The sequence below is a fragment of the Otolemur garnettii genome, unplaced genomic scaffold (genome assembly GCF_000181295.1).
Source record: "Otolemur garnettii isolate 467f Iridium unplaced genomic scaffold, OtoGar3 scaffold00050, whole genome shotgun sequence".
NCBI lineage: Eukaryota > Metazoa > Chordata > Mammalia > Primates > Galagidae > Otolemur > Otolemur garnettii.
In genome coordinates this window covers 11,999,000-12,023,595 of record NW_003852445.1, presented here as the reverse complement: position 1 = coordinate 12,023,595, position 24,596 = coordinate 11,999,000, and the positions used below count along the sequence as shown (strand labels likewise).

Sequence of the window (24,596 nt, the reverse complement as noted above, 5' to 3'; positions counted from 1 at the left end):
CATAGCAGAGAAAACACAAATCACCTTAGAGAATACCTAAATCATCATCACAAACACAGTAGCAGAAATAGAGATGTTACTGCTGCTGAGGACCCAGAATGAGATACGAAACAAGTTATAGGACCCCGAGAAAAGGGATCCATGTTAGATAGTGGCAGAAAGCTTGAGAGAACTACAGTTAACATGGAAAGCAGAATTTACAAAGGAGTCCTCTCTCATCCATGAGAATATGTCCCAAGACCCTAGAGGATACTTGAAACTCAGATAGTACTGAACCCTATACATACCAACTTATGATAAGGTTTAATTTATAAATGATGCACAATAAGATTAACAATAACTAATAATAAAATGGAACAATTACAAGAATATGTCAGCATCACTACTCTTATACTTTGGAGCCATTATTAAGTAAAACAAGGGTTAAACACAAGCACTTGAATACTGCAACCATCAATCTGATGACAAGATGGTAACAGGTGGGTAGCACATACAGCGTGGACACACTGAACAAAAGGATGTCTATGTCCCAGGCAGGACTAAAGTGAGACAGCATGAGATTTCACCATGCCACTCAGAAGGGCACACTATTTAACACTTATTAATTGCTTATTTCTGGAATTTCTCATTTAATATTTTCAGACTACAGCTGACCATAGGTAATTGAAACTGCAGAAAGCCAAAAAATAAACAAGGGAGGGACTAATGTATAAGATTCAATTGAACATTTAGCTGAGGACATTTCCAAGAAAAGTATTGAAGATTTCCAAGCAAGATGATTTTTCTTGCTGCTTTTAGTGAAAAGCAAGAGAAAGATGGATAAACTGAAGGAATAAATGTTAAACAAAATTTAACTAGAACTACTCAGTTGCAAATACATGCTACATTTTATGAAAAAGGATTTCCCAAAGGCTGAGCCATGAGCCCAGAGGGCAGAACTGAAAACCATGAAGAATTATTCCCAGGTCTTGAAACCTAATGGACTTTGAAATGTCTTGGAACTGGTGACTCCTTCCTTTCCTCTCATTTTCTCTGTTTTTCAATCAGAATGTCTATAACTTTTATCCTGTATCTACCCTACCATTGTGTTTTGGGATAACTTGTTTCTTTAGTTTCACGGGTCCACAGATGGACAAGAATTGTTCCCCAGGACAGACCAGACCCAGAACCTCATCTATACATAATTAGATTCTTTACATGATGAAATTTTGACCTAGATTAGAATCTGGACTTGAGTTAATGCTGTAACTTTTGGGGAACTTGGACTGGCAGAAATACATTTTGTATGTGGAATGGGCATGAGTGTACAGGAGCCTGAGGAGGGACTGTGATAAGCAAAGTAATGCCCCTCCCACAAGATGTCTTAATCACCAGGACATGTGAACATGTGGCAAAAGCAGCTGTGTGAATATAATCAAATCAAGGACATTGAGAAGAAGAGAGCATCCTGAATTAACCAGGTAAGTCCAATCTAAACTGATCTAATCACATAGAACCTTAACAACGGAAAGCCTTTCTATGGTTATGGGAGACATGACATATGGAAGAATGGTCAGAAAGATGAAAAGTTGCTGCTTTTGAAGATGGAGGAACAGGGCTAGGAACCAAAGATGTGGGCAATATCCAGAAACTAGGAAAGGAAAGGAAATAGATTCTCCTTTGGAGTTTCAGAAGGAATGTGGCCCTGCCAGAACCTTGATTTTAGCCTTGTGAGATCTGGGCCAGACCTTCTCATCCAGAGATTAATAAGATATAAATCTATATTGTTACAGCAGCAATGGGAGACTAATACATATATCATCATACTTAATCTCCACAACAATCCCATGAGATAGGTATTATTATTCTCATTTACTTCTCTGAAACTTAGGTCCAGAGAAGTTCAATGACATGCTGGTTAAATCTTTGAGCTGAAGCAGAAGGATCACTTGAGGCAAGGAATTCAAAAAACAGCATGCGCGACATAGAGAGACCTCATCTCTACAAAAAAAATAAGAAAAATTAGCTGGGTAGAGTCATGCATGCTTGTAATCCCAGCTACTCAGGAGGCCAAGGCAGGAGAATCACTTGAGCCCAGGAGTTTGAGGCTGCAGTGCACTATGATGACACCACTGGGCAACAGAATGAGACCTTGTCTCTAAGGTGAAAAAAAAATCTATGAGCTAGAATACAAGCCTAGATTTTTGGAAGCCAAGCCCCGTACCCTTTCCACTAGTAAAGAAATGATGTAGGGTTGGAAAATAAATGTACCGCTATTTTTTGGCAACTTTTCCTGAGGAGGCATCGGAGGCAGTCAAAGAGCTCAATGCTACACTCTTGGTTGACTGCAGAGGTTTTCTACCTACACCTCCAGCCATCTGGACTATCCCAGAGAAGAAAGAGCAAGAAGGGCCCAGATAGTGTCAGTGGGGACAGATGAGACCAGAGTCTACAACCAGAGTCAGGAACTATGAAGAGCTTTCAATCTTTCTGGGTAAGTAGATGCATCAAAACATCAACAAATAACTGAGTTACTACAAGAAAGTCCCAGGAAGGGAAGGGTAGATAACACAGCTATAGAATCAATATGAGACACAGCAGCATTTTTCAACCTTTTTTATCTCACAGCACACTTGAACCTATAGTTAAACTTTCATGGCACACTTAAATTATGTTGATGAAAAAAAGTGTTTACAAAAAGAACATGCTGGAAAGACGTCTGGAGAACACTTAGAGAACTAAAAATAGACCTGCCATTTGATTCTACAATTCCATTATTAGGTATATACCCAGAATAAAAAATCACATTATAATAAAGATGTTTGTGTCAGAATGTTTATTGCAGCCCAATTCATAATTGCCAGATCATGGAAGAAGCCCAAGTGCCCATCAATCCACGAATGGATAAACAAATTGTGGTATATGTACACCATGGAATACTATGCAGCCCTAAAGAAAAATGGAGACTTTACCTCCTTCATGTTTACATGGATGGAACTGGAAAATGTTCTTCTTAGCAAAGTATCACAAGAATGGAAGAAAAAGTATCCAATGTACACAGCCCTTTTATGAAACTAATTTATAGCTCTCAAATGAAAGATACAACTTAATTCTAGCCCAAGAATATGGGGAGGGGGTGGGGAAGGGGAGGGGAAAAGGGCAGCTGGGTGGTGGGAGGGTGACCGGAAAGATCACCTATATATCTGTCTAACAAGGGTACAAGTGAACTTTTCTAGAACTAGAATATAAATGTTTTGACACAAGGACTAAGCAAATGACATGAAATCTATGTTAACCAGCTTGATGAAAGTATTTCAAATTGTATATGAAAACACTACACTATACCCCATGTTTGCATTAAGGTATACAGTTATCATTTAATAAAAAAAAAAGTAAATGACCATATTTAGACAGTAGAAATAGAAATACTTCAAAATCATTCTACTTAGTCTGGATACCCCTGATAGTATTATAAAGGGGAAATTACAGACATATTACACTGATGAATAAGGGCACAAAAATATGATAAACAACATTTTGACATGTTGAATTAAAAATTGATGTTTAAGTAATATATGTTGATCAAAATTAAATCCAGTTTGTGTGAGAATTAGTCATTATTATTATTATTATTTTGCCCACACCCCCTCACTCCTTCTTTGTCTGGTCTCCCCTTCCCCCATGTCCCACCCTGTCATTAATTGTCATTAATTGTCTTCATATCAAAGTTGAATAGATAGCATTCTTACTTCTCCATTCCTGTGATGTTTCACTAAGAATAATGTGTTCCACCTCCAGTATTTCTATTTCTACTATCTATAAGACTTGACGTGATCTGCTTTTTTTTTTTAGAAATTACTTTTTACTTTTATTTATGTATATTAGTCATCTTTTTTTTTTAGACTTTGGTAAAAACATAATAAGGGAAAAAATTGTTGGCTATTTGTATTTTGTCTTGTGTATTCTGTAACAAACAAGTAGTAAATGATTATGTATTCAAAAAAATTGCACAGCTCTTGTTAAAGCTATATTGATAGGTACTTTCTATTTTGGTTGCTGATACAATGCTATCTTTCTTTTTCTAATATTATTTTGTAATTCTTTTTTACATAGGAATATAATTGATTTTGTATAGTTATTCTGAAGTTAGCTACATTGCTAAATTTTTCTATTGTTTTTGGTAACTTGCAAGTAACTTGGTAACTCAGAAGTAATGAAATTTGTATTTTTTTTTACAAACCATTGGGATTTTTAAGTTATCATAATTGTATTAGCTAGGATCTTCAACTTTAGTAGGAGTGGTGGTAATGAGTACACTTATCTCATAATTGATTTGTAGATAATGCTTTTGTTTCCTCATAAAATTGATATATTTGTCCCAATGTTATCGTCAATGATTATGTCAGTGTTTTGCCTATAGTTGATATTCTGTAAATATTCATGGAATAAAGGAGCCTGAAATAAAAAAAAAAAGAAGTAAAAAAAAAAAAACAAAAAGAACATGCTTACTGTGCTTTAAACTTTTTTTGAAAATTAATTAATGATCTTGAAAATTTTCAAGGCACACCAGTTGAAAACCACAGGGCTAGAGGGATTCGAGAAGCTGGGACTGAGGCTGGACTTTGAGCCATGGCTAAGATAAGGAACCAGGAAAGCCCATTTCAGGAGGATATAATAGTTGAGAGGAGTGGGAAGGACTAGCGTGTACTCTGTTCCACTAGAACGCACGCTTTGTCAGTACAAGGGCCTGATGTGACAGGTTCACTGTTTTATTCCCAGTTTCTAGTAAAGCAGCTAGTATAAAGCAGGATCTCAGGAATATTTGCTAAAAAGAATGGGTGGATTTACTCAATACCTTATATGCCAGACATATATACAGTGAATGAGGGTGCAACTTTATTCCAAAAACAAAAAGTGTATTGAGTGTGAAGGAAAACACAAAGTGCTAGGACACATCCCTACTCAAGCTGGAAAGAGAAGGATGTGCAAACATCTCACCACCCTTAACTCCAGTGGCAGAAGCAAAGCAGCATGTCATCAATATGAACCAAATGCCATTTGCATGTTCTGATGAAGCATAATCAATGAAAGCTTGGGGAAACAGAATCCGAGCAGGAGGTAATAGACTGGCAACATCTTGACAAGTAGAACTGCTATGGGAGAGTACACCAAGAGAAGGGAATACGTAGCACGAGCCAATGAATTGAAGACGTGGTAACTGCCCTCCAGATCCCTCCCCATCTTCCCTGCCTGGGCTGTGAGCCCTAAGAGCAGATCCATCAGCTGGCCTCCATTGTCTTCTGGCTTCCAGATAGGTTCATCCAATGGAAGGCACTGGTAGAAGATTAGAGGTTGGAAAGAGAGGAAGGTCAGGATATATATTCTTCATCTCCCTCTCTGCCAAGCTCAGCAGTGGCTATATCCCTTAGCTTTCCACCTCAGCTCCTGTGGGGTAGCCACCCTCTACCCTCTCATCAGCTGTAGATCTAACCATCCTCTCTACTTGCATCCTCAAGCCCCAAACCAATACAAATGCTTCACCACTCTTGCTGATTTCCCTGAAGCCTGTCCAAGCCTCTGCGAGTGGTTACTTTATTAAGCCTTCCTAATGACACTTTCAGTGTGTCAACTGTTTCCCAGATACCTGGACTGACAAGGCAGGAAGCCCAGCTTATCACTCGGTGTTTGGGCAATGGGAGGCGGATCAATTTGACTGACTTTGAGATGACAGGAAGGAAATATCTTAACCAGATTATGAAGAGCCATGCCAGGACACTGAGGCTGTACATGGAAAAACAAAGCTCTACCAAAGTGATAGAACAAAGAAGGCAGCTTTGAGAAGAGGAATCCGGTGTGATGCAAATCAAGTTGGAAGAGAAAAATCAGCTAGACGGCTATTGTAGTGGTCCAGGTGTGAATGATAGAGCCTGAATTAGGGGTTAGTATTAGAAATGCAAATAGTGGTTCAGATAAGAAAGAGACCAGGGGAAACAAAGAATGATTTTGGAGTAGAAAGGAAGACTTCTGGGAGAAAAATAAGTCTAAGTTGACATCCAGGCAGCTGAAGAGAAAGAAATTATGTGAGCAGAAACAGGAAAGTTAAGGCAGGGGCCTGTGTGAGCTGGTTTTGGACCACTGGATTTAAGGTTTTGGGAGGAGAATCACTTGGCATAAGAATCACCTAAATGTGTGCAAAAAGGAGGGCAGCCTAGGGCAAGTGTCCACCAGGCAGAGAGAGAAATAAGACTGGGTGGGCATATGTTACTAACATTGAGGTCTGAGAGCATAAGCTTAGACAATAGCTAGATGTCACAAAGCAGCAACCTGCCAGCCAAATGCTGTGTTTTCTTTGGCTCACAGTGTCTTCTTAGATTTCAGATTAGTCACCAACAATCCAAATTCTGGAGCTCTCACCCCAAAAAAAATTTCCAGTTTGTTGGCCTCAGACGACACAAAGCCCACATTCTCACATGGGAACTCTTGGCTGGAGCTGAGCACTCAGGCCATCTCCACCCAGTAAAAGGTTCCAGTTCCGCCCAGCCCCACCCAGCATTGTCACTCATTTAAGTCACCTGCTTGGCCCTGGTGCATATTGGAGCTTGCAGTCCCTGTGATGACAGTCCTTGGAAGTTCTTAATGAAACTGGATTTAGAAGGATTCCTCCGGGGGATGTTTGGAGGATGAATTAGGGCAAGTCAGTTGAGTTCAGCATTTTTGAGAGTTTAGTATATGTCAGCCACTGGGGAGCCAACAATGAATAGGAAGAGTCCGTCAATTCCAACAGGAAAGGCTAGGAATGTGAAAAATCATTGACAAATTCAGTAAGTGGCAGTTTCAGAAATCCAGGCACTAGCAAGAGCAGGGTCTAGACGATTGGAATAGAGATGACACTGTGAATGTGAGATACATATTGAAGACACTTTTGCAACAATTAGCTACATGGGATAGAGAAGAAGGAAAAATGTGAACTGTAACATTGCAGCCACTTAATTCAGGCCTATCAGAACTAGATTACTCAAAGCTCAGTAAAGGTCCAAAGCAGAGAGAGAGAAGGAAACTCCCCCTTGAAATGAAATGAGTGTTGTTCTACAAAGGGATTAGGCTGCTATGCCTTTCCTCTTGGCACACCTCTTCTTGAGTAATGGCAGTGACTCCTCCCCTGTGTGTTCAGGAACTGTATTACCATATTGTTAACAAATAAGGTAAATGGGGCAATCTTAGCCCTTCGGGGCCAGGTTGGAACCCTCCCTCCAGAGCTGTTATAAATCCAAACACTGTTTAAATATTAAGCTGTGAAGCAAGTGCTCCAGTTGTGGACTAGGACTGAGTCATCAGGGAAACAGGAATGATCCTATGCTATACAGCTCTCTGATTATTCAAGGCTTGGAGCCACAGTGGGGTTCTTCACTTCCCTAACTCAGAAGAGGCAAACTGGGAATTTTCTTTAAAGAGTTACTGATTAAGAGTCACTAATGAGGACTCCAATAAATAGTGGCTCCTTTTGCTACTGAGAGATTTCCTACAAGTTTCCCTAGCCTATACTTGTTTTATAATCTAGGAAAGCATTGTAATGGGAGAACTGACAATTTCACCCAACTAATATAATTGCTAAGCAAAAAATAAAAAATATATTATGTCTGGGTGGTGCCTGCGGCTCAGTGAGTAGGGCGCCAACCCCACATACTGAGGGTGGCGGTTTCAAACCCGGCCCCAGCCAAAACTGCAACAACAACAAAAATACATATCTATCTATCTATCTATCTATCTATATATGTATGTATGTATATATATTTCTATGAGGAAAACATTTTCATTTGGGCTCCAGAAAAGGAAAAACTAAGTCAGTCAATTAGATTGTTTCAACTGAAAGTTAAGGATTTTGACTGAATTCTATAGAAAAACAAGCAATTTTTTAAAAGCCATGTTTTTCTATTTGCTTTATCCCATGGGGGCTTAACATCTCACCATTCACATGTATAAATAAACACAACTTAGCTCCCCTTCAGCCCCACCAACACAGTTGGCCTCTGGTCAGGTGTTCTTCAGGTTCAGTCAACACATGTCTGCGTGTGCCCAGCTACAGACTACAGAACGCAATTCCCTGGAGAAGGAAGCCTGATATGGAACCACGTTGCTCTCAGCCACACAGCAGGGATCAACTTAGGCCTGAATCTGTCAAATGATCACAGAAAAATGACTCATCAGCCTCAGGAGCACCATGCTTCCAGCTCAGAGTCTCACAGGCGAGAAGACTCTGAAGGGTGGAATTTCACTATAAACAGGGACTGACCAATTCCCGAGGCATATCATTCCCTGGAATCCAGTGTGTAAGGTCTTAGCACAATGAGAAAAGACTCATTAATTACAAGGTAAGTATACATGTGTTCTTTGAACATGATTGGAAGAGATACTAAATCCTTTAATGGTTAGGACAGAATGAGATGTAGACAAGATAACAGGTTTTCCCATATCCCTAACAGCAAGAGTCTCCACATCCAACTGGAGGACACAAGTCCACATTCCAGGTAGTGCCAGGGAGGGCTCTTCCTTAACCATTCCAGGCCATGCTTTCTTCATCAATGAAATAAAAGTTTGGGCTGGCTGGCTTCCAAGGTCCCTTCCTTCTCTAAAGCTTTGTGATCCTCTAAATGAGGAGAAAATGGAAATGAGGATTCACAAGTAGGTAGTCAAATGGCAACAAGCAGACACTTGTTCTACCAACTCTTTAGATTGATCAGAGCTGTGAATTACTGTGGCAAAGAATGACAAGGACAATGACAGGCCTAGATCACAGTCAGAATGGAAACCATTCCTCTCAGTCTCTGCCCCCAAGTCCCACATCTGTACCATTATCCACCAGGATTCACCAGGGAAGCTGCTATGGGGAGATGCACTAACCCCAGCATAACAACGGCATCTGCACAAAAATCTTCTGAGGAAGGCTTACTCTGTGACAGGTATTGTGATATGTGCTTTACATAATTTCTCACAACAATGAGAGAGGGGAATTATTACCTCCATTTTATAAGTGAGGAAACAGAGATTGTGGGACCATGAATGAGTTATTTAACCATTTGGGTCCATTTCTCTGAGTGCAAAATAAGTGGATGTGTCAATAATTATCACCTCGATGATTTGAAACCAGCTTAGACTTGACCATCTAGACCTTGGCACAAGATTATTATCCAAACTCTGATGGCCAGAGAATGAGATGGCAAGTATCCATCCATGACAAGTATCATTTGGGTACTCACAGAAACACAAAACCACATTTACTAGACTCAGTATCACTTTCTTGAGAAGTTCCAACAGTCAATACTCTGAACAAGGTGGTTGTTAAAAATACATCATTTTCCTTTGGAGACATCATGGACTGTCTTAGGCAAATGGCCAAGATAAGAAAGTATCATAGAATGAAACCACTGTAGGCCTCACTTCCAGAAGAAGGCCTCCCTCCCAGAAGTCAGGGATTGGTTTCAGGATAAAGACACAGGCATTTCCTCTCCATTAGTGTGGATAAGGTTAGAGCTGCTGGTTCCCAGCTAGACAGAATGAAAGTTCCCTGAGGACTAAGACCAAAACTTGGAAATTCATTATGACTTGAAGGGAGTTACCCCTTTAAGGACGATCATCAACACCACCATCTCATCACCAACCATGCATTTAAAAAGCACAGCAACTAACATGGATCATTTGGTGGGATACACAGTAGTATTAGTTTGCTAGGACCATTATGACTGAACACTATAGACTAGATGGTTCAAATGACAGGAACTTACTTTCTCACAGACCTAGGCGCAGACAGTACAGGCTTCTCCTGAAGCCTCTCTCCTTGACGTGCAGACAACCACCTCCTTGCTATGTCCTCACATGGCTTTTCTATGTGCACACAAGCCAGATGTCTTTTCATCTTCTTCTAAGGACACCATTCATGCTGGAGAAGGCCCCAAGCTAATGACCTAATACAACTGAATTAACTCTTTCAAGACCCTATCTCCAGATACAGCCACATCCCAAGATACTGGGGTTAGGGTTTAATGTATGAACTTGGGGAGGGGGACACGCACAGTCCATAACACCAGTATTTGCCCTTCCCAGAGTTAGAGTCATACACAGCACCAGTGTGTTCTAAATTCCCTATTTGACAAAGTTCTCTCCTCACCTCCTGCCCCAATTTAGCATTTGCACAAAGTAAAGCATAGGAATGGATGGCTGGATCTACTGTTCTTTATAAGTAGACTTTAAGGCTGGGAATTAAGAAGCAACTAGTTGCCTTCATGCCTAGTCTGGGCAACTACCCACACTGCCTCTATTCCCCAAATCCTTGGGGTCAGAGAAGAGTTATGTAGTGGGCAGTGGAGCAGGAAAAGGTGAAAGAAAAGGGGAAGGAAAAATGTACATCTGTGCCCAGAAATGCCTCATCATGGGTCTTTGTCTTTTCGTTCTAAGACATTTCCTGTGTTACAACACATTGGATTAACAAGCCTAGACACAGGCAAGATGGAGGAGAAACTGTTCTGCAAAGAAATCCTGGTTTCCAATCGACATTCAATTTCATTTTCTCTGGCAGAACAACACACACAGAGACCCATGGGCTCTGGCTTACATTTCAAGCACTCCAGTTCCAGGTGTGTTTATATATTTGTTCAGCCAGTTAAAAAAAAAAAAGAAAAGAAAGAAACCTCAAATTTAAACGGAGTCATTTTCCAAACCACCAGCTGTCTTCTTGATATTTTTTTAGATGTAGTTACAAGCTACCCTCTTCAACCCATGAATTCATTCAATAAATATTTATTGGGCACTTTCCATGTGCCAGGTTTGGTGATACAATGGTGATGGCCATAGGCTTGGGAGGAATACAGACAAATTCTAACAGGTAGTACCTGCTTCACCTCCCTGTACTGGGTGCAGTTCCAGTTGCCTTCAATACATGGGATGGTGTTACTATTTCACTGTACAATGAAGCTGAGGGTCAAAGAAGTTCCAAAGCCAAGGTCATGCTTGGCCCTGTCAAGGGATGTGTCAAACCCCAAACCCAAGTCATCTCTCTTCTTGACTTCCTGGGCAGTGTCCTTTCTACTATAGGGGAAACAACCTGGGTGCCAGGAACTTCAGTGGAAAAAAATTATATCTATTTTCACTAATATTTAATACTTATATCTTTTATTTCATTAATATCTAATTGAATTTTAACATCTTCTTTAATTGCACGTGTAGGCAACAAACTACAGTCGTATCAGCAGTACCTAAGACTTCGTCATTCTTAGAAATCTCAGATATTTTCTGATTATATAGGTGTTGTCTCTATCTTGAAGTATTGCTTGTACTCTTTACTATTTCAAAATGATGGTAGTTAGTAGGTCCACTGCTAGATCTTGTTATTTAATAAAGCATTAGTTTTTTTTAAGGCACATATATTACTATATCATAAATTCTTTTTCCTTTATAATGCTCTGCCTTTACCTTATACCTTTAAAAGTATTGTTCTAAGAAAGTGTTCTGGGTCTTCCCACAGCTGCAAAGGGGTACGTGGCGTAAAAAGGCATCAGAGCCCAGTGGCAGCCCAGCAAATCCAGACACTCTGCCCCCTGTGTCTTTCAGTGACAAGCTAGATTGGGGGGTTAATAACTAAAAGACTGATGAAGAGGAAAAGAAAGGAGCCCTGATTCCACAAGTCCTAAATTCTGTCCCCTACGTGTTCCAGCTGCAGCCAACCCCTCGAGGTCCCGTCTGCCCCATGCGCAGAGTTGGTGGACGAACTTGTCCAGACCCGCCAACGTCAGTTCCCGACCCCCGGACGCGGAGCACCCGCTCCCGCTCTGGGACGGTGCTGAGTGACAGTCAACAAGTGGAAAGCGTCAGAAACTTCCACACAAGACTACGCATACTTTGGTTTTTAATCATCCCCTCTCAAGTCGCCCTCTCCACTTCCTGGAGGCTCTGACACTTGGAGAAGGAAGCAAAAGTCCGAAAACCCGTACCCCAGACAAGGGCGGCAAGAAAGGCTGGTATCGAGGGATTAGAGAAGGAAAGTTTGAGGAGCGGCTCAACAGATCCGCGGAGTCCCGGGTGCGAGGGCAGCGCCGGGTGTGAGGCCAACAACCGGCCTCACCGGTGATCTCCGTCCCCACCCAGTCCTCCTCCCCTGGCCGAGGGCCGAGATCGCCCCATGCCCCTTACCCAGGTGTGAGCGCAGCCTCCCGCCACTGCGTTGGCGCAGCAAAAATAGCCGATCACTTCTGGGGCTCAAGGCCTGTGCTAGGGACCCGCCCGTCCTCAGCACCCTCCAGGCGGAGGCTGTAGGCGGGGAGAGCTAAGCTCCCCCCAGAAAAGGTCGGAAAGGTCTCGGCGCTGCCCCGCCCAGCGCCGCAGCCGGGCACCATAACCAACGCAGGCTGCACTGGGGCTTTGAGCGCTCGGGGAGGCCAGAGCACTAACAGGGCTTCCGCCCGCCCAGGGAGTGCCCAGGGAGCTGCCCGGGGGTGGCCGGCGGGCGGGCGGGGCACACTGGCCTCTAACTCCCGCGCGCCCTGGGCCGGGCGACACGGAGGCCAGCTGACGCCCCTGCCCCTAGGTGCCAACAGCTTTACATAATCCGGACGGGCAGAGGTGGAGGCGGGGCGCTGTGGAGCCGCGGAGAGAGACCTTTGGCCGTTTGTGTTGGGTGTGCCGTGGGCTTCTCTCCGGGTTACCACGACTTCAGAAAGACAGCTATTCCCACGCTCATTTTACAGATAGGGTGACTGAGGCTCAGAGAGGCTCAGCGACTCGCATTGGTTAGAGCTGAAGGGTTCGTGCAGGCGGAGGTCAGCTGGCTTTCAGCCACTGATCTCCGTACAGTGCCTCACACCATTTTCAGGATCCGACGTTTTCAATCGGCTTTCCAGGTGAATGCAAAGTATAGGTCGGAGGTTCTCCACCGTGTCAGATCCGGCGGCCCCTTTTTATAATAAATATAGGGTGCCCAAAAGTCTTACTGGGTTTTAAGCTTTAGTAACCTCCAAAGTGCAAGTGCTGCAAGCTTTCAAAAAAAAAAAAAAATCCTCTGTAAGTGTAATTATCTACATTTCTTTCATACTTTTGTGAATTTTGAGTAGTTGTATTTTAATCGTTTTAATCAACACTGTCTTCAGAGGGGTTGATTGCACCTATGATAAAATCATCATAAACACCGTAGTGCAATCTTCACTACAAATGCAGATGGTAGAATTATTGCAACTCAATTCTCCCACTAGCATTGCTTCAGTGACATGATTTTCTGAAACAGTGAGTAACTTTGGTAAAGAAGCTCTGAACATAATAAACTATAATCTTCTCAATATTTTCCAAGAGATCCATTCCTGGAAATTTTGATATATTAAAACTATGCTAAAATGCTTGAAATGTATAATTATCTGAGTTAAAACCTAATTTATTTTAAAAACAATATGGTTTTTTCATACTTGAATAGCCAGGAATGGGGCACCAGAAATTAGGCAGGTCTCTGTTTCATGTCAACTGTTCACTTAGCACAGCAGGCTGGCATCCCTGGTTCCTGCTCTGTAAATGCCAGTAGATTGTGTGCCAAAACTTTGACAAATATTCTAGTTTGCTTGAGCCCAGAAGCTTGAGGCCAAAATTTTGACAAATAAAAATGTCTCCCCTATATTCCTCCTATATTTCCAAAATTCCTCACCCTACCTCCCAGATCCACCACCCTCTCCATCCCAGTTACGAAGCCCAGGTTTAGATGGAAAGGTGCAGACAAGAAGGAATCACAGGAAAGATTCCACTTGCTGGGTGGTTTGAAGTTGGTGCCTGTGGAATCCGATTTGAGAGTTAAGAAACATGTCCTGAGCAAATTCCCCATCCTGAGGGCTTTGTGTGTGTATGTGTGTGTATATATATGTATATTCATTCTAGCCTCTCACCCAAGACCCCTCCTTCCACTTCAAAAGAAAACTTCAAAGGACAGCAAAGATTATAACTTGCCCATCAGATAAGAAGAAGGGCACTGAGAGTTTCCTCACTCACCCAAGTAGTCATTTTTTGTCTGAGGGATATTCACTGAGTCTTTGCCCAGTACGTGTCAAGCAAGCTCTGTGCCAGCTGCTGGGGCATATGCTGTTAAAAATTCAAATTTGGGTGGTACCTGTGGCTCTGTGAGTAGGGCGCTGGCTCCATATACCAAGGGTGGCGGGTTCAAACCCGGGCCCGGCCAAACCGCAACAAAAAAATAGCCGGGCATTGTGGTGGGCGCCTGCAGTCCCAGCTACTCAGTAGGCTGAGGCAAGAGAATCACCTAAGCCCAGGAGTTGGAGGTTGCTGTGAGCTGTGATGCCACAGCACTCTATCTAGGGTGAGAAAGTGAGACTCTGTCTCTATAAAAAAAAAAAAAAAATTCAAATTTGATTCCTACCATGTGAAGTTTTCAGGATAGCAAAAGTGCACGTAGGGAGATGGGAAACCAGGAGAAGCATCATTAAAGTGTGAGACAAGGAAGTGATAGGAGGGGGTGGCACTAAGAGGAACACACCTCAATTCAAGGACACACACGAGATGGAGAAGCACAGTGACAAGGCTCTGGGAAGACTCACAGGCATGTGAGCAGGAATAGGCAGGGATAGAAAACGGAACAAGGAAACAGATCCTTAATAGCACAAGAAAGGGAAGACACAAGAGAAATGCAAAGAAGCTGATCCTGTTGCCACGCAGGTTTAATAGTACTGTCTTCACTGCCCAGTCAGTAAGCCCCACCCTCATCCCTTCCCACAGCAAATGCTTCCCTAGGTCAGTGAGTTGGGAATATGCTAGGGACGCAGCACACACACACACACCACCCAACTGGGATAGGAACCCAGTAACACAGCCTCTGCTGAGCTCCAGTGAGCTTTGTGCAAAAGCTTGGAATGAGGTCCTGCTGTGCACTAGGAACCAAGCCCAGCAAAGTATTCATCCTCCCAGACCACCAGGCAGTCTCATAAATGGTGGGGGGGTGGGTAGACCAGACAATTATGTTTTATATCTGGTTTTGAAAAGGTACCCCCAACACCTCCTAAATGTACCTTTTTCCTTACAGCCAACCTGCTTATCAAATAATAACTAAAATAGCTATCAGGCTACAGGGTAGCTCAAGTCTCCTCACATATGTCATTGAAGATCAAGTTGTTTTTCAGACAAGAAGCACTAAGATATATGCAAGTGCTTCACAAACTACAGTGCTTTCTATCTCAATCAGCATTCTTGGTTTCAAGCAAGAAGCCAGCTCTGAATACCTTACGTAGAAAAGGGATATTAAAATGCTCCCAGTGGTTCACAGAACCATCAGAATAATGGGGTAATGATGACAGGAGAAGTGAGGAGGAATCAGGGTAGCTCCAGAGAATCAAAAAGCAGAAAGCACCACATCATCTTTTAGCAGGAACAGCCTGGCTGCCCCCAGATACTCCTACATCATCACAATTATTCTAGAGTGAGTGGCACAGATATAAAGAGAATGAATATTCAGCCCCAATGTGAGTGTCCAGCTGACCAACTGTACATCAAAGGCCAGCATCACAATTATCACAGCAGGGTAAGAGCGTATTTGACCCCTCTGACTTCCACAAGAACCATTACAATAGTGTCCCGTAATACAGACAGTAAGAAAGGGAGGAATTTTTTTTCTAATATTACCAATCCCATGACAATAGAGACCTCATGGCCTAATCACTTCCCAAAGGTCCTGTTTCAGTACTGTCACGATGGCAATAAAATGTCAACATGCATTTTGGGAGGTTGAATGCCAGGCATAAGGGGTGAGGCATGGAAAATGTCTACTATAGGCTCCATAAATAAAAGGTCTTATTATTAGATGTTTTTTTCTGCATATGTAAAATAAGGCGGTATCATAGTGAAAATCCTTGGTCCTAGAGTCACAAAAGGTTCTGCTAAATACATGTGCATCCACATGCTTTAGGGCAGGGTATGGCTCAGGCAGGCTTAGCTTTTCCATCCAGAGACTCCTCCTAGGATGTAGGAAAAATACTGGATCTAGAATCAACTCTTTCTCAGAAATTTTGTCTCAAATTCTCTTTGGGCATTTCTTTTGACCAGAATTTCCTCATCTATAAAATAGAGGTAAAATCTGTACTCCTACCACAAGGGTGAGCTAGAAGAAGAAACACTATGCCTCTTGAGCCATAAATACCTCAGAGCATGTGAGACCTTGAAGACCAAAGGTTAATTTGTGGTTGCAGTCACCATTCTCAAAGAGAAGATGCCAGTTTGCCTTAGTTAACCACATTGATCAAATGAGTATTTTAAAAAGTATTTACCTCATATGATCCTTACAAAAATGAAATGAGTTAATATATAAAAAGTGATTGATACTAAACCAATCACAGAATAAGTACTCAGTTAACAGTAGATGCTAATATTATAGTAAATGTAGTTATTATGTGATTGCTATGGTTTAAATGTTTGTCTCCTTCAAAATTCATGTTGACATTTTATGGCCATCATGACAGTACTAGAAGATGGGACCTTCAGGATGTGATTAGGCCATGAGGGCTGCCCTCATGGGATTGGTACCATTATAAAAAAAAAAAAAAAATCCCCCTTTCTGCTCTCTCTTGCATCATTTGATGATGCTGCAAGAAAGCCCTTGCCAGATGCTGACACCTTATTATTAGTTCCCACAAGAGTTAGTTGATAAAAAGAGCATGACACCTCCCCTTCCCCATGCTTCCTCCTTTGCTATGTGATCTCTGCACATACTGGCTCCTCTTCATTCCTCCATGAGTGGAAATAGACTAAAGCCCTTACCAAAAGCAGATGCTGGTGCCATGATTCTTGTACAGCCTGAAGAACTGCCAGCCAAATAGATCTCTTTTCTTTATACCTTAATCAACCTCAGGTATTTCCTTTACAGTAACACTAAATGGACTAAGATAGAGAGTATTATTATAACTTTGATTTGTAACTCCACATTTTGTTTCTACATAATTTAAGACACTGATGCATTTAAAAGAATTATCAGTTTATATGTGGGGACACACAATATATGGAGATATAAATTTGTGATGTACACAACTAAAAAGGATGCAGACAGTGCTGTTACAGGAGTTTTATATGCCATTTAAGTTAACCTTGTATAAATTCAAATTAGAGTGTTATAATTTTAGGATGTTAAGTGTAATCCCCATGGTAACCACAAAGAAAATAGCTATAAAGTAAGTACAAAAGGAAATAAGAAAAGAGCTTAAATATTTCACTGCAAAAAATCAACTGAATACAAAGAATAAAGTAACACAGGAAATAAGGGACAAAAAAAGCTATGAGGCATAGAGAAATCAAATAGTAAAAGACAAAAGTAAGTCCCTCCTTATCAGTAATTACTTTAAATTCGTATATAAGTAAATAGATTAAACTATCCAACTAAAAGAATTTGTCAGGATAGATTAAAAATATATGATTCAACTATATGTTGTCTACAAGAGACTCACAAGATCCAGAGGCACAAAGAGATTGAAATTAAAAAGATATAAAAATATATTTCATGCAAATAGTAACCAAAAAAGAGCAGGGGGTGGCTACAGCAATGTCAAACAAAATAGACTTTAAATCATAAAGGCTCATAAGAGACTAAAAAGGATTATTATAGCTCTTTGCTGAATTGAATCTTTTATTAGTATATAATGTTGTACAAAAGGAATAGATTATGCAATTAAAAAACAGAATTTGTCAAGATAGATCAAAAATATATGATCTAACTATATGTTGTATATATATTACACATTAATAAAAGATTCAGTTTGGCAAAGAGCTATAATAATCATAAATATTCATATCCCTAATAACAGAGCATCCAAATATGTGAAGCAAATACTAACAGGATGGAGAAGAGAAATAGACAGCCCTACAATAATAATTTACCGTCAATAATGGAAGGAACAACCAGTCAGAAGGTAACTAAAGAAACAGAGGACTTAACATAAAAAACCAGCTAGATCTTACAAACACAGTCAGAACATCCAACAACTACAACACACACATTCTTCTCAAGTGCATGTGGGGCATTTTCCAGGACAGACAAACCCTATCTTTGGCCACAAATTAAGTCTTAGTAGATTAAAAAATATAGATATCGAACAAATTATCTCCACTGACCACAACAGAATGAAGTTAGGAATTACTAACATAAATAGGACTGGAAAATTCACCCAATGAATCAAAAAGGAAATTAGAAAATACTTAAGAGAGAAATTAAAATGAAAACACAATGTACCAAAGCTTACAGAAAACAACAGAACCAGCAGCATAAAGGAAGAAATTTATAGCTATAAACACTTACATTAAAAAGCAGGAAAGACCTCCAATCAACAACCCAAGTTATAATTTAAGGAAAAAGCGACAAACTAATGCAAGCTAGCAGAAGAAAGGAAATAATAAAGATTACAGCAGAGATAAACAAAATAAAAAAATAGAAAAGACACCTGTATCTGAATGTTTATCACAACACAATTTGTAATTGCAAAAGTAGGGAATCAATCAACCTAAGGGCCCATCAATTGATGAGGGGATAGAGAAATTGTGGGGATATAGATACAGATATCCCATAGAGTACTCTCAGCCATAAGAAGGAAAGACATAATGTCATTTGCAGCAAGTTGGATGGAACTAGAAAACATTATCCTAAGTGAAATATCTCAGTAATGGAAAAAACAAACACCAGGTGGGCACTCTTCCTTTTTCTTTCTTTGGGATGCCACACCAGGTCCCTGCTCTTTTTTTCCCTTCTTCTTCTTTCTCTCTCTTTCTCTATTATTTTCTCTTTTATTCCCCCTTTTCTAAAATACAAAATAAAGTTATACTTTTCTATCCTCAAAAATGGAAGACTAAAGAAAGAAAAATAAAAACAAACAGTGTATGTTCTCATTAATATGCGAGAGGTAAACAACAGGTACCCATGATCATAAAGTGGTATAAAGGGTATGGGAAACTAAGAAGGGGGAGAGGAGGTGGGGGCTGAGGGACAAAAACTTACCTGTTGGCTAGGAAAACGAGATATGCAAAAGAATGAAGTTGGATCCTTCCTTAATCCAGTTATGTAAACATTAAATCAAAATGGATCAAAAAAATAAACATAAGACCTAAAACTATAAAAGGCACAGAAGAAAATATAAAGAGAAACCTTTACCACATTGGATTTGGGGATAATTTCTGGGATATGACACCAAATGTGCAGGGAAGCAAAGAGAAAATAGACAAATTGAACTTTATGAAAACTTAAAACATATTGTGCATTGAAAGAACGTATCGACAGACTAGAAAGCAACTCACAGAATGGGAGAAAATACTTGCAAATCCTGTATCTATCTGACAAGGATGCAACCCAAGTGTTAACCTGTAGAATATATAGTGAACTCCTCAAACTTAACAAAAACAAAAAAAGACCTTAACGTGGACAAAGTACTGGCAAAAATGTACAAGTAGCCAATTAAGTACATGAAAGATGCTCAAGATCACTATCATTAGAGAAATTCAAATCAAAACTATAATGAGCACCACTTCCTGTCGATTAGGATGACTTCTATCAAAAATGTAAAGAAACGAACAAGTGTTGGCAGGGATGTAGAGAAACTGGAATCATTGTGCACAATTGGTGGGGACGTAAAAGAGTGCAACCACTGTGGAAAACACTATGGCGGTGTCTCCAAAAATTAAAAATAAAATTACTGGCCAGGTGTGTGGCTCACAAGCCTATAATCCCGGCACTCTGAGAGGCCAAGGCAGGAGGATCACTGGAGCTCAGGAGTTCAAGACCAGCCTGAGCAAGAGTGAGATTCCCACCTCTACTAAACATAGAAAAAATTAGCTGGGTACTGTGGTAGATGCCAGTTATCCCAACTACTTTGGAAGCTGAGGCAGGAAGATTACTTGAGCTCTTGAGTTTGAGGTTGCTGTCAGCTAGACTGAGGCCATGGCACTAGCCAGAATGACAGATGGGGATTCTGTCTCAAAAAAAAAAAAAAAAAATTACCATATGATGTAGCAATTCCACTTCTGGTATATACCCAGAAGAAGTGAAAGCAGAGTCCCAGAGACATATTTGAACCCAGTGTTTATAGCAGTGTTAGTCACAATAGGTAAAACATGAACACAACCCAAGTGTCCATCAGCAGATGAGTGGATTTCATAAGATAAAGAGTTACAGAGATGGACGGTGCTGCCTGCTGCACCACATTATGAACGTATTTAGTACCACTGAATTGTACACTTAAAAATGGTTGAGATGGTACATTTTATATATGTATGTCACCACAATAAAAAGAGTTGAATCTGAAAGCAGGAGTGATATTCACAGGTGATGAAGCAAAAACTGGAGGACCCTCCCGATCTGTCTTCAGACTCCTTCAGGCAAATAAATATGTATGGATGTTCCTTCTACCGCAAGAGTCAGAGCTGTGAGTGGGAGGCCTCCTCTGGAACCGAGGTTTGGTTGCTTTTCAGTCCCAGTTCCTATAAGATACTTCTTTCTTCCCAAACCTGCCTAGCCCTAGCAGTGAGTCCCTTAATCCCAGTCTCTATTCCCTTGGTCCTTTATGCTTTGGTTACTTATTACTCCTTTAATAAAGCTATGCATAATGTAATAAATTGTGTCTCTCCAAGGAAAATATAAACCTATTTCAGTCCACGAGAACTGCATCGTTTTCATCTTCTTGGAGCCAGGCTTCAGCACATCTTTTACCAGATAAAACTGTGTTAGTCTCAATGGAACAGTTCCTAGAAGTGCCAAAAAGAAGCTAAAACAGGCTGCCTCAGAGGACTGTTAAAAATCCAGTAAATTTATAACTCACGTGTGGGAAGTACCTGGAGGCTGGTAGTCAATGAGAAACTCGTGAGTGGGTAGGGGAGTACAGAGATCTAAGGTCTTCCTGTCCCCTGGAGAAAGTAGTAATTCTTCCATTAGTTCATCTACCTCTTCTTCATGCATTTTTTGAACAAAGGAAAAGTAAGTCTAGAACACAGTCTCTCTGGTGGCTGTGAAGTTGCATCCCAGAGTCCCGGCTAAGAAGCACTTCCCTGGAAGGCCTGCAGAGTCCCACAGTTCCAGATGAGGCATTAAGAAGGGAGGATGCTTGGGTCTGATTTTGATAATGCTGTTATACATGGGCAATGAACACAACCCTGAAGAAATTGCAGGAGTCCAAAAAGGGAAACCAGTCTCCTTCTGCCAGTCAGTAACATTGACACTGGCTCCCCCAACACCAAGATCCAGGGAGGCCTGACCAAGGGTATTTAAGGCTTACTCTCAACTACCCTTTACTTTTCTCCCTCCTTCTTACTCCTGTTCTTTTTCATCTCCATGATTTCTTGCCTTTTTTTCCAGATGTCTCTTCTTCTCTCAGAAAATTCCACTACAACCCCATGCCCAAAGCACATTCAGCCGTGTGGGTCGGGGGGAAGCTATGGTAAAAATGAGATGCAAAAGTTTAGCACCGTTGACCTGCATTGCACATTTGAAATCAGGTCATTTTATGGACCAGGAGGACCCAGGAAATAGAAAGCCTAAATTGTTTTTATTGTTGGGAAGAAGAAACTCAAGCCACAACTGAAGGATTTGTTAGGTACACATGTGACAGGATACTAAGATCAAGGTACTGTGTTAGTAATCTAAGAAGCAGACATCAGGACAGAATTAAATGTGTGAGAGTTTTATTAGGAAACACTTGAGAGAGAAAATGAGAAGGGAGGAATGGCTGGCCATGAGATCAGGATGCAAGTCTGACTCAGCTCTTTCTCCAGCTCCTTCTGCTAATGTTTAAATTCTTCCTTCTCTGCAGTCTGGTTCTTATCAACACTTGTTAATTTCATCACACTTGTCAAGACTCTTCTGTTTGTCCTCAGTGTTGATCTTGCCTTGAAGTTTCTCATCTTCAACAGTTGCTTTCTTGTAGAATACATAGGATTCAAGTGAGTTCTTTAACGCCACCTTGTCCCTCTGCTTCAGCCTTGTACTTCTCAGCTTCTTGGACCATACGTTCAATGTCTTCCTTGTTCAAACACCTTTGACGCTAGTGATGGTAATCTTATTTTCTTTTCCTGTACTCTTATCCACAGCAGAGATGTTGAGAATGCCATTGGCATTAATATCAAAAACGACTTCAATCTGAGGAATACCCCGGGGGTAGAGGGGTGAGGGGAGGTAAGCCTGTGAGTTCAAACTTGTCAAGCAAGTTATTATCCTTGATCATGGCACATTCACCTTCATAAACCTAAATGACAACACCAGACTGTTTGTCAGTATAGGTAGTAAAGGTCTGCATCTGCTTGGTAGGAATGGAGGTATTGGGCTTACTGAATACAGTCATAACTCCACCAGAAGTTTCAACGCCAAAGGAAAGAGGAGCGACGTCCAAGAATAGCAAATCTTGAACATTCTCAGATTTGTCTCCAGAAAGGACGGCTGCCTAGAAAGCTACACCATAAGCGGCAGCCCTGTCAAGGTCAATGATCTTAAGCAGTCTTTTTTTCACTGAAGAAGTCTTATAGAAGATTTTTAATCTTGAGGATATGGACAGAAAAACCAACCAGGACAATGTCATGAATCTGTGACTTGTCTAGGTTGGCACCTTTTTTTTTCTTTGTGTCTAGGTTGGCACCTTGAAGGTCTTTCTCTACAGGGAACAGGGTACCACAGAACAGATCAGCATTCAATTCTTCAAATTGGCATGAGTAATGAAGGCATAGAAATTGATTCCTTCCAAAGGGAAGGACTGATTGATTCCAAAGGGAATCAATCTCAATACTGGCCTGGGTGCTGCAAGGTTACAAGCCATACAGACACGTCAGACAGCTCTCTTGTTCTCACCAATGTCCTCCTTATGCTTGTGTTTGAACTCAGTAATAAAATGGTTGACAAAGTCTTTTCCATCTAAGTAGATATCCCCAGCTGCAGATTTGACCCCAAAGATTCCACCTTTAGTAGGGAGGACTGACACATTGAAAATGCCACCTCCATGGTCAAAGATCAGCATACTTCTTTCACCTTCAACCTTTTTGTCTAAGCCATAAGCAATAGCAGCAACAGTTGGCTCATTTGTAAAGAAGAATATTGAGACTAGCAGCGGTTCCAGCATCTTTGGTAGGCTGACACTGAGATTCATTAAAGTAAGCTGGCACTGTGACCACAGCTCTGTTAACAGTCTTTCTGAAATAGGCCTGTGTGATGATCTTCATATTTGTCAGAACCATGTAGGGCACCTCCTCTAGATAGAAACTTTTCAATTCTCCCTTGTATTCTACTTGGACCTCGGGCCTGCATCCTTCTCCACCACGAAGGGCCAATGCTTCATATCAGACTGGACAATAGCATCATCAAATCTGTGTCCAATCAGACACTTGGCATCTTACTCATAGGACCAACTCATCTTATAAAAAACACATGCAAAACCCAGGAAATGTCACTAAGTTCGAAGAGTTGAAATTTTTTTTTTCTTTTTTTTGCAGTTTTTTTGTCTGGGGCTCGGTTTGAACCCACCACCTCTGGCATATGGGGCCGGTGCCCTGCTCCTTTGAGCCGCAAGCACTGTCCCCAAAGAGCTAAAATTCTTGATATTTGAGGCTGAGTATAATGGCTCATGCCTGTAATCCAATCCCCTGGAGGCCAAGATGGGAAGATCACTTGAGGTCAGGAGTTTAAGATCAGCCTGAGCAAGAGGGAGACCCTGTCTCTACTAAAACTAAAAAAACTAACTGAGTATGGTAGTAGGCACCTATAGTCCCAGCTACTCAGGAGGCTGATCCAGGAAGATCACTTCAGCCCACTAGTTTGAGGTTGCTGTAAGCTGTGATGATGCCATGGCACTCTACCCAGGGTGACAGAGTGCAACACAGTGTCAAAAAATAAGAACAATAATATTTGAATAAGCGGCCCTGCCTTTTCATTTCATCCTAGATCTCATAAATTATGTGGCCAGCTGTGCTCTCAGGAATAGGCCTGCCTTAGTACTCCTGCTGCAGAAACGACTCCTAGCCATTGGCTACAAGTAGCCCATGAGAAGCATGCCCCAGCACAAATGTGGCAATGGATTTCAGAGCTTGGCCCTGTGGACAATTAGTACTGGCCCACCCTCTGAACCACATATATGTATTTCTCCACACGGGTTCACAGAGTAGCTACTCCATGGTCCTCTTGGGCCTTCCTTCCTGAGAAGCAACTCAGAATGAGAAATTTATTGGATGACCTACAGTTCCCTGAGATCACAGCTGTTTGCCCCAAGGTCACAATTAGTATTTACCTTCTCTCTCTTTCACTATCCATTCTAAATTCCCTGACCCTTAGCTATCACCTTGGTGGGTCTTGTGGCTTACCTGGTGGGTGGTATAGCCCAAACCTTTACTCTGAAGGGGTCTGAATTCTTCATAATCATGCTCTTCTCTGGCTGGGGTCACTGCATGTGTCTATTCACAGATACAATGAGACCAGGGAGTACAGGAGGTATTTGGTGAATCACATTCCTGCCTGCCCCACTATGCAGATGCCACTTCCCTCTCCTGCTAGCTAATGACCAACTACTCCTGCTAACACAGCAACTCCACTTGTGCCAGTTGGTTCCTGGACACAAAAGTGCACATGCCCTGTCAGCAACCAC

General features: G+C 41.4%; 1 protein-coding gene across 1 annotated transcript in view; it reads right to left on the bottom strand.

The window, feature by feature from the left end:
* SQOR (sulfide quinone oxidoreductase) overlaps positions 1–12,491 on the bottom strand; it is a 46,212-nt gene extending 33,721 nt beyond the window's left edge. Inside the window, exon 1 of the mRNA XM_023514261.1 lies at positions 12,160–12,491. The gene's annotated coding sequence lies outside the window, so the exon portion shown is untranslated. The remainder of the gene's footprint in view (positions 1–12,159) is intronic.
* Between the last annotated feature and the right edge of the window lie 12,105 nt (positions 12,492–24,596).